Source organism: Choristoneura fumiferana, chromosome 2 (genome assembly GCF_025370935.1).
Source record: "Choristoneura fumiferana chromosome 2, NRCan_CFum_1, whole genome shotgun sequence".
NCBI classification, from domain to species: Eukaryota; Metazoa; Arthropoda; class Insecta; order Lepidoptera; family Tortricidae; genus Choristoneura; species Choristoneura fumiferana.
The window spans coordinates 20,993,080-21,007,683 of record NC_133473.1 but is presented as its reverse complement, the minus strand read 5'-3'; the positions used below and the strand labels follow the sequence as shown (position 1 = coordinate 21,007,683).

At 36.7% G+C, this 14,604-nt stretch overlaps 1 protein-coding gene across 5 annotated transcripts in view; it reads left to right on the top strand.

The window, feature by feature from the left end:
- The window catches only part of Ten-m (teneurin transmembrane protein Ten-m), a 624,351-nt gene that overhangs the window by 311,904 nt on the left and 297,843 nt on the right, over window positions 1-14,604 (top strand). The gene's annotated exons all lie outside the window — the stretch shown is intronic.

Below are 14,604 nucleotides of genomic sequence, written 5' to 3'. Positions count from 1 at the left end.
AACCAGCTTTAGATTGTTTACTTGCATTATATTTAGGGATATTTAGATAATCACATGAAAGATAATACAAGCATTGTATTAGTCGAAATATAGATTGTAAAAATCAAACAGGCATCTCAGTGTCAGCGCAAAATTACTCCATGCAAATAACAAACCTTAATTAAAATCCAACAAGATCTATAAGCAAGAGCGCGAAGTGAATTCCATTTGAAAAGAATAAAACCGAACGTAAAAATAAACTTAAAGCACCACAAGAAAAAACTAAACGTGATTTATCAAATCGTACAAAATGAGATACAATTGAAAATCTGAACCCAACAAATCAACCCATCACAGTAGATCGAAGAAATTTAATCCGTCAAGTCGAACTTACAATAACCGAAGTCAGTGAACCTGACACGACGCGTCCACACAAAGCTCCCTTCAACGTCTTATTGGAACGTTACAAAACAAAACTGGGAGAATCTACTCACTTAACACATCGACGTTTGGAAGATAAATTGGAACACAAGTGATGTAACTAAATATCAGTCTATTTCAGTAACATCACCAGTATTCACCAGTTTTACGCAGAAAGCATACGTTAAATTGCGATCGTTAAAATCACCATAACTTCCACTGTTGACTTTCGATTTACCTACGAATTACTTCAAGTTAATATCTGACATTTAAATATCTATCTATTTTCTGTAAATTTCAAGGTGTAATGTGATTGACTGAGTGCCTAAACGTCAACGCACAGATTAAACCACTAGAATTCGAGACTTGAAATTTGGCAAATCTAAGTTTAAGTATTAAGTATTAAGACGGTGAATTAGGAAAGAATCTGTCGATATTCTCAGAGGATAGGGATAATATTTATAATGCTATCACGGGCAGCCGTCTAAGCTGAACTATTTTTAAAAGGACCCCGGCCCTTAAAGTATGAAAAATGTGGACTCAGTTAATTTAATTCAGTTAATTCTGAGATTTTGTTGTTATAGATTTCAAAGTCCTGAACAAAAGTCTCTAGCGGTGGTACCTCTGTTTCCGAGTGTTTTTCAGATTTACTTTTGTTTTTTATAGTCTTTTGTTCAGGACTTTGACATCTGTAAATGTCATATTAGGATAAATATATAGTTAAATAACTGAAACCACATTTTCCATACCTTAGGTCAGGGATACTTTTGAACAGAAACAGAAAAAATTAGAAGTGCTGATGAAAATGGTAGCAGGTCATGATCATGGTAGCAGGTCGATGTTTTCAAAAATGAAAATTTTTTTTGACATGCAAATCATTGTTTGTGGTATTTTGACTATGAGTGAAAATCACGAAAGTTTAAAACGATGCATTGCATTTCCAAATTTGCGGACTCAAAGTTTATAATAAATTATGTTTTTCCCGAAAGATTCATAAGTTTCATACCTACATAGGTAATAACATAAAACATTCGTCTTGATAGATATTTAGGCTAACTTTAATACCAAATTCTGTATTTAATTGGATTGAATGAGCATGTAAAACCACCCGGGAGCGCTCGTATCGTGTGAGATAAGACGCACCACTAATGAGGACTTCGTAAACAGCTTTATTTCATTTCGAGATAACTTGAACATACGCGGTTAAATTGATGATGATTTGTTCAATTAAGACCTAAAGGACTGTGAACGGTACAATTGTGAAGTTAAAGTAGATAAACATGTGGCAATGTTCGACGTAAATACATTAGCTAATGACAATCCCGGTACAAAGGACGCCGTTTCTGTTGTTTGTTTGCAAATATATTACGATGGGTTTTCCTGCTTTCGATTAAAACGGTTGACCAATAATGTAATTTGATACAATTCGAATACCAAAATATATCTCGGTCAGAGTTACAGATAATCCATATTATAAGGATGATATTATTTTCTTTTGAATGTAAAAATGACAGTAATGGCTCCATTAATATCGATAAACATGACCACGATAAATTTATAAAATACCGCCGTCCCTTAAAAAAAAAACGACGCAAACTGAAATCGATAGCCTATAAAGGGCCAACAAATCACACCTTGTTGTACGACACCTTCGTGTTAAACAAACATTAATCACCAAATAGTGCTGGCAAATAATAAAAAGAAATATTTAAATAGTGCGACCGCAGCGGACCACCCGCGCGATCCGGCCAGCCCCGTCCGCATCACGCACGCCCCGCCCCCATTATACTATCAAAAGATACTCGACGCGCGTTTATATTCAGTTTTTACGTAATTTACATCTCGACAATCCAATACGTGTTTTCCTTTTTTATACAAACCCCGGATTCTACCCATCCTGCTGTATCATCGGAGCTTTGTTGTTCAATTGTTTCTTAATGAGATTCTGTATCTTAATGGATATTGTCTGCTACTGGAAGAAAAACGTTTCTTTCTATATTGTTATGACAAGAGTCTCGAGCATCATAGACGGGGCTAAAGTTGAATATTAACGTCGTCTCATTTGTGCATACATTTGAATAATAATGTCGCAGACGTCGTAATACTTTATTTGTATCGGCTGCACCGGTCGATTCTCCGGGACAGGTTATTTTAAACGTATCGTAAACAGGGGTGGCATGCTTAACTTTCTGAGTGACTGCAGTAGACCTGCACGGAATCTTAACTATTTCCCCTTAAGTTTCCGGTTAATTTAACTCGGGGTCGACACATGCATCCAAACGGCATCGAAAAGACAACACGGCGGAACTCCCACGTGTGCTGAACAAACAAAGTTTCCCAGAAACACAACGTCGCAGAGACAAAAACACAGTACCCTAATTGCCCGACCATTACGACATATGCTCCGAGTATTCTCGTCATAATTGTCTATTATACCTGATATTACGTTATTTACGAACTTCCTATAATTGAGGGATTCGATGCGGTCGAGAGTTTTTCGTAAATGGCATACAAATTTTATGGTGGCCAATAAAACAGTTATGGTTAGGTAAACGATCAAACTTAAATGACATAAAACACAATACTTTCACTCATTGTTTGATGCGTTAACCGGGATCGTAAACTCGGAACAAATTGGTTTTAAAGGACCCGAGGTCTGGCTTACGGCTTTTTTGTTCAGTTTATTACGAAACTCTCTTACGCGTATTGTTGGTTATAAATTGTCCCAACTGCTACTTTTAGTAAGTTACGTGGCACCGTGTTTCGGATTGATGACCATATATATACTGCTGTATTGCCAACACGCTTTTGCAATTTTGCAAGTGAAATGCTGAAGATCCGACGTCTATCTTAATTTTGCTTTATTCGCGGAATGCAGCCGAGTTTCTCCTCCGCTGTTTTTGATTCATTTCGTAATAGTTTATAAACGTGTTTACGTGAACCTTTTAGTTTCAAAATAATCGGTTTTATCTTGTTTGTTCAATTGTATTTGGCTTTGTTGTTTTAAATCGTCTTCAGTTGTCAACTTATTACTAAAACCGCTGTGAAATTTCTGTCGATAAATTTAATGAAGGACTAATCAAGTATTATGTGGTGTACGCGACGCTAATAACTAGTAATTATTAAGCAGTTCCACCTATTATGTTGTGGGTAGGTACGACGAGCGGGAGTGGGAGTTGGATTACCAGCGAAACTCGACACATCAATCATTCAGATAATTACGATTATTTTAAACCATACCCACAGAAGTTCCGTCAGTTCAACTATCAAAATACTGGGGTCGTTGACTGTCCCACTTGATATAGATTCATCCGATTCTAAAACAGTTGCATTCTTCTCTAACGATCCGGACTTCATGTGCCATTTATAAACGCGACACGTTTCAGGAATACTTTTTCACTCCGTACATTTTATTCTAGAAATTGACAAGCACAAAAAATGTCCTCGGAATAATTTAGGTGTCTAAATCCGATGGGAGCTGACAGGTGTAAAACAATTTGGGTTAGCAATTAATTTTTAATATACTATTGGGCAAGTGCGTTAAAAAATGGTAACGTATTTCGTACGTCACGTGAATTTCTATGAATACATGAATGGTGTTATTCGTCGACGGTACTATTTTTCAATTTTCCGGAACAATAGAGAGGTGAATAGATAATGCGTCTTATTATCATATTTGGAACGGCTTATGCTTTTAGAATGTATTGATTGATGAGAGCTTAAACGAGAAAGGTACACTTAGTTAGTATCGGCTTTATTATAAGTTGAATTATCTTTTAATAGACTTACGAAAAGATAATTTAATTCATAATTCCTAATTATTTTATTGCTTGAAAAAAATGTTACAAAAGGGCTTCTTAATAGTCACCGAAATAGCTAATGTACGGTGTTCTAATAATATTGGTCTGATTTCTCTTTCCGACCGCGTATTCTGTAGGCCGTCGAAATAAACATGTGCAGCACAAAACAAGTCCAATTTCACGCGCAATCTACGAATGCACCAATGTCTTTATTCTCATCACAAAAACGTTAGTAATCTAACTGTAAACCTTTTTTTCCTATACGAACATCTTCAGTTCGGAACCAAACGGCTCCTTTGTCGATTATGTTCGGATATAAAAACGGAATTGGGCTGAGGGAACAAAAAAGAAATAAAATGAATGGGCCGCCATTGGTCACGCACGCGTGCGCGAGCGCCACTTCATAGACGAGACTCGTCGCGCCATCTATCGCCGGGTAGCGGAAACTCGTGAGTTTTGCGTCTAACTAAGATGGCGCTTTGATGTGTAAGTGTATAAAATATTGTTGCGCCATTTGGATTTGAAATTAGGGTTTGTTTTACTTTCTTAATTTAATCAAAAGCTTAGCAAGTACAATCATTTTGACAAAATGTTACGTGTGTGTTATGATCATCAAATTATTCTTAAAATCAATGGGTATAATGTAGTGGTCTAATAAGTGACGGAGCGAAGCTAAATTTTGCAAAAATCAAGTCAGTCACCAAATAACAATGTAAATAGTTTTTTTTAACTAATTTAATATACTCGTACCATTACTCAATGGTTTTTCGAAAAAGGAATGTACACAGGTTTTAAGTCCGCTTCAAATTACCAAAAATCTTGAAACATCTCCATAAATTGTTCGAGCACTTTGATTGATCGATGGAAGACAGTTCCCCGTGTCCCCCTATCAGCGGGACCCCATAAATACGTCTTAAGTTTTGCACGGGGGATTTGATTAAAGGTATATAAAGGTACGCCTCGTAAAGGGGCATGGAGGAATACCGGTAGACTGGTATGGGCTTTCTAATTTTGCATACATTAGCCATTTTCTCACTTTTCCTGTACTACATAATACAATGACTCTTTATTGTACAACAGAAATTGTAAGCGATACAGAAAACAGGTACACAGAGCGAAAATTAGAATAGGCGGCCTTATCACTTAGGAACTTTCTTGTATTTACTATTTATTGTGATTTTTTTTCAAACGATTTTGTTTATCTTGGCCCCTTTATATTGAATATTGTATTGAATCAGGCGTTACTTGCGGAGGCACAGAATAACTAATAGTACATCATCAGCACCAATATCTGACACAACAAGCGTGCATAATCTGATACGACTCTATTTCTAGGGCTGGAAGGACGTGTCAGATATTTTTGCACGCTCCGCTGTGGCAGATACTAATGCTGGTGTCTATTGCTAAAAGATGTGTTGTGATATATATATCTTAACTTTAAAAGCTTGTAAAAAATTGGTAGCAAATCTTACTGCAAATTTACAGTTGAGGAAACTGAATGACGTATGGAACCTTTTCATAATGACACGTTAATTTCTCGTGGAGAATGTATGGTGATACTTAACATTAGTAAGCATCCTAGGTAATCTGCAATAGATGTGCGATGTATGATGGTCGTGAATACCAGGCACTCGTATCCACAAGTATTGATTAAATGAGTGGTGTTTCATGTTAAATTTAATACGGTACTTTATTGTAAAAGTAGTTCCAAATGATTAAACGGCTGTATGAAGGGCAATTAAGCTAATAATAATTGTTTATTTCAAAGTATGAGTGATTTCATAGGTATTAGTAGCAATGAGCACTTAAAAACTATGTTATAAATAAAATAAAAAATAAAAATGATTTATTTCAGACCACATATATCCCATATAGGATACGGATCCTTATTGTCCATAACATTGTTTGGTTGGTAACAAAATAATCTTATACATTATAACTATGTTATCAACTAAAGTTATGTAAATACAATTAAACTAGAATAACACAAATATAAATACATATTTTTTTTATCCAAATTTACAGCTACCCCTTTAATTTGATTTACCAAGTGGACAAGAATAGGGCAATCGTACAATGTCAGTAGTGTCATTTAAAATGCTCTTAGGGCTCCGCCTGACCCGGTCCAGCATGGATGCAATAAAATGAGAGAGCATGAAAAATACGAATTTTCCGATAAAATACGACGGAAAAGCATTATGCGCTTTATCGTTACGTGATTCAGTTTGCTAGGCTGTATAGTCGCCATCAAAATATTTCAGAGCGGCCAAGGTAATCAAAATATCAAAACATGCACTCTATTCTCAAGGCATTAAAGTTCATGTCCCGATATTTTTGATCACCTTGGCTGCTCTGAAATATATAATGGCGACTGTATAATGCTATAGCAGTTACGTTTCGGGCATCGCTACTTGTAATAATGTTGTCTAAAATACACCCTTAATTCCCAAGACGCCACCATCGGTGCCCAAAGCATGTTGCTAATAAATTAACGGCCCGCAAATGGGCATGGCCGCCGAACGCCAATCACTTGTCCTTGCCTGAGATTTCAATTTCCTCGAGACCTGTCTCTTGTCTATTTTGTGGAAATTAAACATTTCCTCGGAAAAATATGTTTAGTAAGTTGTTAGGCTTTTAAAAAGCGATGATGTTTTTTGCGACCTCGTTTTGGAGGAATCTGATCATGTCCAATCCATGTATGGAATTACTAAACTATTTTTGCAAAGTGGCATATACCGTGTCAATACAAGATTAGAATAGTTGGGTAGTTAGTTTCATGGGTAAAAAAATATATTTTATTTAGTTACATTATCAAAAAAAATATTGGACAAGTATTTTTTCTTTTGTCAATCAAATAAAAAATAAAGAGATGAAGCGCATCAACTTCTGGAGCGGGTTTTTGTTGAGGAATGCTTGTGTCTTGTGTAGATACATACTTACTTAATTACAAATAATATCCATCAGTCAGGCTACTCCTATCAGGATTCGAATCAGGGACTTCTAGGTCTAGGACACGCTACGCTATACAATCTTTGTGAATTAAACAGCCCAATGAGGGCTATCGCGTAATAATTCGCCACTAGAGGCGCTAGTGTAGCGTGAGGTCTCCGAAATGTCAAATCTCATAGTTTTTGGGTGAGCTACGCGGGTTTATTTATAATTAGAATAATTTTGTGAATATTTTGCAATATCTGAAATAAATTATGGCAAATATGCGTTCCGGGGCAATGAATGTCTGTGTTTTGAGACAGTTTTGTCTTTCGGAAACCTTTGTCCTCCCTTTTTTCCGAACAAAACGGGGACTATGCAACACTGTGCCATGCTCGATATTTTTATGGTACGGTATTAAGGTGTATTAAATATGATTTTAATCTAAACTTTGTTTTTCGCCCGTAAAAACAGACTTTGAAAATCATACTTAAAAACCTCACGCAACAGTGCGCCATCTAGTGAGACAAGAAACGATAGCCCTCATTGCCCTGTATCAATATTCGGCCGTTACACGAAGTCCGGATGACAGCTGTTTGGCCGCATGGTGTACCTTGTGCTAGTTAAGTTGTTCTTAGGACTCCGTGGCTCTATAGTACAAAATAACCCTTATTACCCTTTTTTTTTGTATATCAATACCCCTTGCTTCAGCGCAAAAAAATGGATGTTATAATTTTGACGCCAATGTTTGTTGGTCTGTACTCTCCGGATGAACCGATTTTGATACAGTTTTTGTACGTGAATGCGAATTTCCTTACGTTGCTTAGCCATGTTTGATAAAAATCGATTTAATCATTTTTGGGATATCAAACTTTTCAATGACAATGTCGGGAGTTATTCAACTTTTATAAGTCGGTTAGGTTATGACTGTTAATTTTACATGTTAAACATCGTTTACGTGTTCACCAGATATAATTTAAATTTGACATCGTGTCATAACCATAGCTATTGGAATTTGATAATATCCGCTCCTGAAATTCCGTAAAGTGTTCTGTCGCTTCCACCCCGGAAGCTAAACTTAATTATGGTATAACTTGTACCTTTCATCCCTGTTAAGTAACTCACTGTACCCCCCCTTAACCCGCTTGTTTTAAGGTTAAAATTCCTGTGAACAACGGCAGAAAGATCCGCGTACCCGTGTGCTGGGAGATTGTCCTTATGGAGAAAGAAATTAGGTTCAGAGTTTGTTATTGCGAACGCATGGGGTTGGCAGAAAATTTAATTTGAACATTTGGGACATTCTTGCAGACTAAATATAAACAGGTGTGTTTTTTGATGATTCAATCAAAGCGATATTTTGAATATTTTTTTTTACGGTGACTAAAAATAAATACTTATTTATAACTATTTTAAATATGAAATTCAATTCTATGTTGTTTGAATGTTTTGTGCTTTAGTTCCGAAATTGTTTCTTTTACCAAGAATACAGTACCTACCTGGGTGACCGAGCTATGCTTGATCTAAATTTCAAAAACATGCATTTTCCTGACATTTAAGATCATGCTAGATCGATTGTTCATCCACGAATACCCACATATAACAAAAAAACATTGCAATAACAAAATTTAAATGTTTTTTATACAACAATCAAGTCTCATCGAGCTAAGAATCAAAGAACGTGCTCAACGGCACTACCTCCTCAATTTACTAAAAAAAAATAACAATGTCGGCTCCATTTCTTTTGTAGCTCGGTGTTTGTACCGCTACACGTTTTAAAAGCCTAATCTATAAACAATTTGTTTGTTCGTTGTTTATAGACAATTTGTATACATGCGTCCATCTAATCTGGCTTATTTAAATGCGTTTGACATGGATTAAGCTTTAAATAAGAAAGAACCGATAATCCCTTTGAGTGGTCAGCTGGGGTCACTGACCTATATTACAGTGGCGTGACGACATAACAACTTCCCACCAGGTTTGTCTAAATTTTCCAAGTAAAGACCACCTTCGAAGACAAAGCTAGCTCGCGCTGTCTCACTTCTTCTCACTCCACCCTACTGCTTGATTTAATGGTGATAGCTCTCTATGGGATCGAATCAGAAATTAGGAGATACGTAGAAGAACGATGGTCACCGACGTAGCCAAGCGAATTAGCTCGTTGAAGTGGCAACGGGCGGGCCATATAGCATGGAGAACAAATGGCTGTCGGGCAGAAAAGTTCTCAAAATGAGACCACGGATCAGCAAGCACAGCGTAGACGTTCACCAATGAGATGGCAAGGTGACCTTAAAGCCGCAGGTCCGCGTTGGGTGAATGCCGCTTCTATGAAGCACCGGGAGGACCATGGGAGAGGCCTATGTTCACCAGTTCACTTCTACGGCTGAAATGATGATGATGATTCTGCCTCAATATCATTATAAGCGACACATTCCCTAAAGTTCCTCCGTATAACTTAGCTTTACCCGGATCAGTAACGAGTTAAAAACATCTGTAACTGTCACCGCTTTTGGATAACGCGGTTCACTTGAAGCGACGCTTTTGGACTTTCAATTACACAACCTCGCTTTTATGGCGAGATCGTGTGAAGGGAAAAGATTATGAGGATTTTTAAAATTGGAGATTATGCGTTCACGTAAAAGTAGGTCGAAAGTGACAGAACCCAAAATGATGATGATTTTGTTTGTCCTAATTAATATTATAAATGCGAAAGTTAGTGAGTGAGTGAGTGAGTGAGCATGTTTGTTACTCCTTCACGCTGAAACGGCTTTACGGATTTGAAAGAAAGAAAGAAAGAAAGATAAACAATATTTAATTGCCAACAGTACAAACAATACAAGACAACAATATAAACAATACAAGATAAAATAGTACAATACAGCACAGATCATATAAAAGGAGTATTAAAAAAAATAGGAATATAACTTTGCTTTGATTTGGATGAAATTTGGTATGTAGATAGCTGATAAAACAAAGGCTACTTTTTATTTCGATATTCCCACGGGATAGGGATGAAATCTCGACACAACAAACGCTGGGCTAGAAGTCATGAAATTATATGTCGTACTATTTATTAAGTGTTTTATTTATAATTGTTTTATTAATTACTGTGCCTAGTTATTTAGGTTACCTATTCCTTTCTTAGTCATAAGTGCACAAATTTTTGTTCGCCTATAAAGTATTTATACATTCATTTCCTGTTTATTTAAGCGGGAAAACATCCCTTTAAAAAGGGATAAGTTGCCTGTGTACTCTTTGTTTTGTATGTTTTTCTTTTTGTGGCACGTATTTTGGATTTTTGTACAATAAGTATATTCATACATACATTAATGCAACGTTAATGTTTTAATTTTCGGGAACCGTTAACAAAAATTTGGAATTTAAAAAATCAAAAGATTCAAAAAACCTGCTTATAAATAAACGCCCAAAAAACCGGACCTAAAAAGTAATATTAACTACCTCGTTGCAGGGTAACTTGGTGGCAACCCCCTGAAGGGCCTAGAGTTTTATCTATGTCGGCGGCCGATCGTAAAATTCCGCCAGTTCAGCGAAATTCCTAGGCATATCGTGAAATTCCGCCATTTCATGAATTGGCTAACAGACGGATCCATATCTTTCATAACTCACCGTTTAGCGATTTGCCTAATGACGTAATTAGGCAGATCGTGAAATTCCTAGGCATATCATGAAGCGCCGCCATTTCATGATTTGGCCAGTTTAGGCAGATCATGAAATTCCTAGGCTATCATGAAAGCCGCCATATCGGTTCTGGCACTTCGCCGGCCGCTGCCGCGGCACGCTCGCTTCGCTCGCTCGGCTCGTGCGTTGTGAACTTAATACTAACCATTCCTCGCTTCGCAGGTCGTCGTTCCTAAATTTTTCAATTAAATAAATAACAACTAGTGAATAAATTATTTACCAACAAAATTCTAACCTCTAAATACGGGCAGACGTCCAGGGATTTTTCACCATTGGCACAGATGATCAGATAAAAAAACACCTGGACGTACTCACAATGTTCTTTTCGATTTTTACACTTACTCAATTCAATTTAACATTTTTCGGTTTAAAGATCATTTTGTTCGACGCTCGACATTTTTCACGTGCTAAAACAAACAACGGGCGGTCAGCTGGTCACGGCCTATTGCTTTGTTATACGCAGCGCCACCAGTAGACCAAATAAGAACTATTTTACGATGTGCCGGTATAGAGCTAAGGAATAATCGACGAATGCGTTGCTCTAATCGATCTGCCTATTATTCCGTCAGGCGCAATCGTATATGCCTGGCCAACGTTTAGGCATATCATGAAATGGCGGCGTTTCACGATATGCCTAGGAATTCTCGTGATCTGGCGGATTTTACGATCGGCCGCCGTTTCATTTGTGTTCATTCCCAATTCTCAAGGTAACCTTTTTTCAGCATCTGATGCTTTTTCCATAGGCTAGGTTAAATAAACAAAAAAAAAAGTTTCTGACAAATCCTGATTGCCATATCTTAATATTATTATGAAAATATAGATATAACTGTCTTTTTAAAAGAAAACTTAAATCGGATGCAAATTGGATTTATAGTGAATTTTTGAAAAATCTATATACTTGTCTCTTTCTCAAACGCTCAGTGACGTCACATGCCAGTATGTCTTTCTCTGTCTAATCTTGAATTTCAAACGCTCATAACTTTGTTTATTTGTAAAGGTAGCTTAAAAATTGTTTCTTTTTTCGATAACAGGCATTGTGTAGTTTTAATTTATAAAACATTATTTTACAAAATAGTCAAACACCGTATTAATTTATTTATGTACTATGTTATTATGAATTGACTTTGAAAATAGAAAAAAAAACAACTGTTTATACTGCATTTATTTAATAATTGTCCGTGATTATTTAATAATTGTATTGTTATGGACATACACCTAGTGTTCAGTGCGGCATGTTGGTTTCATGTTAGATTTAAATTAGCTACCACGACACAAAACTAACCATTATAGCGTTTGTGACATAAGTAGTGCTTAACTTCAATTGCTTAGTGAAACTGATTATTTAAGTACAAAAATCTGAGCAACTCATCGGTAGGTATACTTATTTCGTTTTTTTTAACCCCCGACGCAAAAACAGGGGTGTTATAAAATTGACCGCTATGAGTGTATGTGTATCTGTGTGTTTGTGTGTCTGTCTGTCTGTCTGTGGCACCGTAGCTCTTAAACCGGTGGATTATTTGAAAGCAGGTTTTCTAGCGATGGTTCTTAGACATGTTTTATCAAAATCGGTTTAAAAATAATAAATAAATAATTTTACGGGATGACCGTAAAAGTAACAAAAAATTTGAAATTGATATAAAAAATACAAAAAGATTCCAAAAAACCAAACTTAATAAATAAACGCCCGAAAAAAACCGCCGCCAAAACGACAACTAAAAAGTAAAAATAATTATGCACTACCTAGCTGTTGCCCGCGACTTTATCTGCGAAGAATTCCTTTATCCCTATCCCGCGGGGACTATGCTGATTTCCCGCAAAATTAGCCTAAGTTAATTTAGTATAAGTACCTAGTAATATTTTTTTTATCTAAGCGTCGTCGGTGTCGGGGGACCGCTAAGGTTAACAGGAAACTATTTTATTCTGTTTTTAGTATTAGCTGTTACAGCGGCATCTGAAATACATAATCTGTGAAATTTTCAACTGTCTAGCTATCACGGTTCATGAGACTGCCTGGTGACATACGGACAGACGGATGGACAGCGGAGTCTTAGTAATAGGGTCCCGTTTTTACCCTTTGGTTACGGAACCCTAAAAAATTACATAATAAAGGCAAAACCGTGCGCGCGTTCGTGCGTGTGTTTCTTACTCTTTCACACCAAATTTAGAATTCAAATAGCTGCATTTTAAAAATAACACACGTAATATTTATTCACTGGATGTTTGGCCTATGTACAACAGTGGACATCCTGTGGCTGATGATGGTCAAGATCATCATCATCCCAGCCTATATACGTCCCACTGCTGGGCACAGGCCTCCTCTCAGAACAAGAGGGCTTGGGCCATAGTTCCCACGCAGGCCCAGTGCGGATTGGGAACTTCACACGCACCATTGAATTGCTTCGCAGGTTTGTGCAGGTTTCCTCACGATGTTTTCCTTCACCGCATAGCTCGTGGTAAATTTCAAATGTAATTCCGCACATGAATTTCGAAAAACTCAGAGGTGCGAGCCGGGGTTTGAACCCACGACCCTCTGCTTGAGAGGCGATAGGTCAAACCATTAGGCCACCACGGCGAATGATCAAGATGTAAATCCCTTAACACCTGGACGTACCCACAACTGTTTCTTTTTACCCCGTGATTTATCCTTACACTGTTAATACGGTCAATTCCGAAAGCCTTTAAGCATTGAACTTTGCCGGTAAAATAAATGACCTTCTCATTCCATCTGGATTCGACTGGCTCAGACCCATTGTCGTTCTGACTTGATCAAGACTAATGACAACTCCGTATGCTAAGTTACCTTACTACCCTCAGCCGTAAACTGTGCCTTATTGCTTTGTTATAGAGTCGTTCTTGGGATAGACTTAAATTACAATATTCAATTTAGTATAGAATCACGTTTCTCGGCCGATATAGGTTACGTGCTTTTTAAGGTCGGAACTAATCTACATTTTAACGTGTAAGTGAGTTGTTTTGTTTAGTGACAACAAAAAAGTAGCCAATGAACACTAGAAGGGTTCCGTACCACCACGCCACTGTTACAATACGGTATTTGACAACTCTTAATTTTGCCATCTACTCGTACCTATAATAAAATTATGACAATGTTTAGCGAAGTGAAAAATTAATTCGATGGAAAATTAGATGTATAGTGATTTTTTGATAACTCTATTTATCTGGGTTCTGCCTTTTCGCAGAATTGTTGTTTGCCAAATGTTTCATTTGCCAACAGTTCCATTTCCCAATTCTCAATTTTCTCTGTAACCAAAATTTTTTCTCAGTATATTTTCTTATGCTTTTATAGAACACAATAGGTTAGGTTAAGTTTGTTTTATGAAAGTTCAAAAAAAAAAAAGTTTCGGAGAAAATCCTGAGTTGGCAAATGAAATATTTTGGGAAGCGTGGGTTGGGAAAAAGGTAGAGAACCCTATTTATCTGTCTCTTTCTAAAATGATTTACTCTGTGCAGCAGGTATGACGCTACTTGCATAATAAAATGACGTTACATGCAACTGTGTCTTTCTAGTAAGTAGATGGCTAGGCAGGAGGCTGTCTTCTAGGGTCATGTAGGGTACTTTTTAGTACGGAACCCTAAATGTCATCTTAAGCTGCGTTTATAAATATTCATTGTTGAAAGTCTCTTTCTCTCTTAGTGCCTTTCTTCTCGTTATTTAAGAGTTTTGGGTTTAAAACGTCTTCGTTTTATTAAAAATATATGTAACCCTTTAAATTTCAAGGTTAAAACATTGGGATTGCTAAGCATTCATTCATTTATTAAAGGG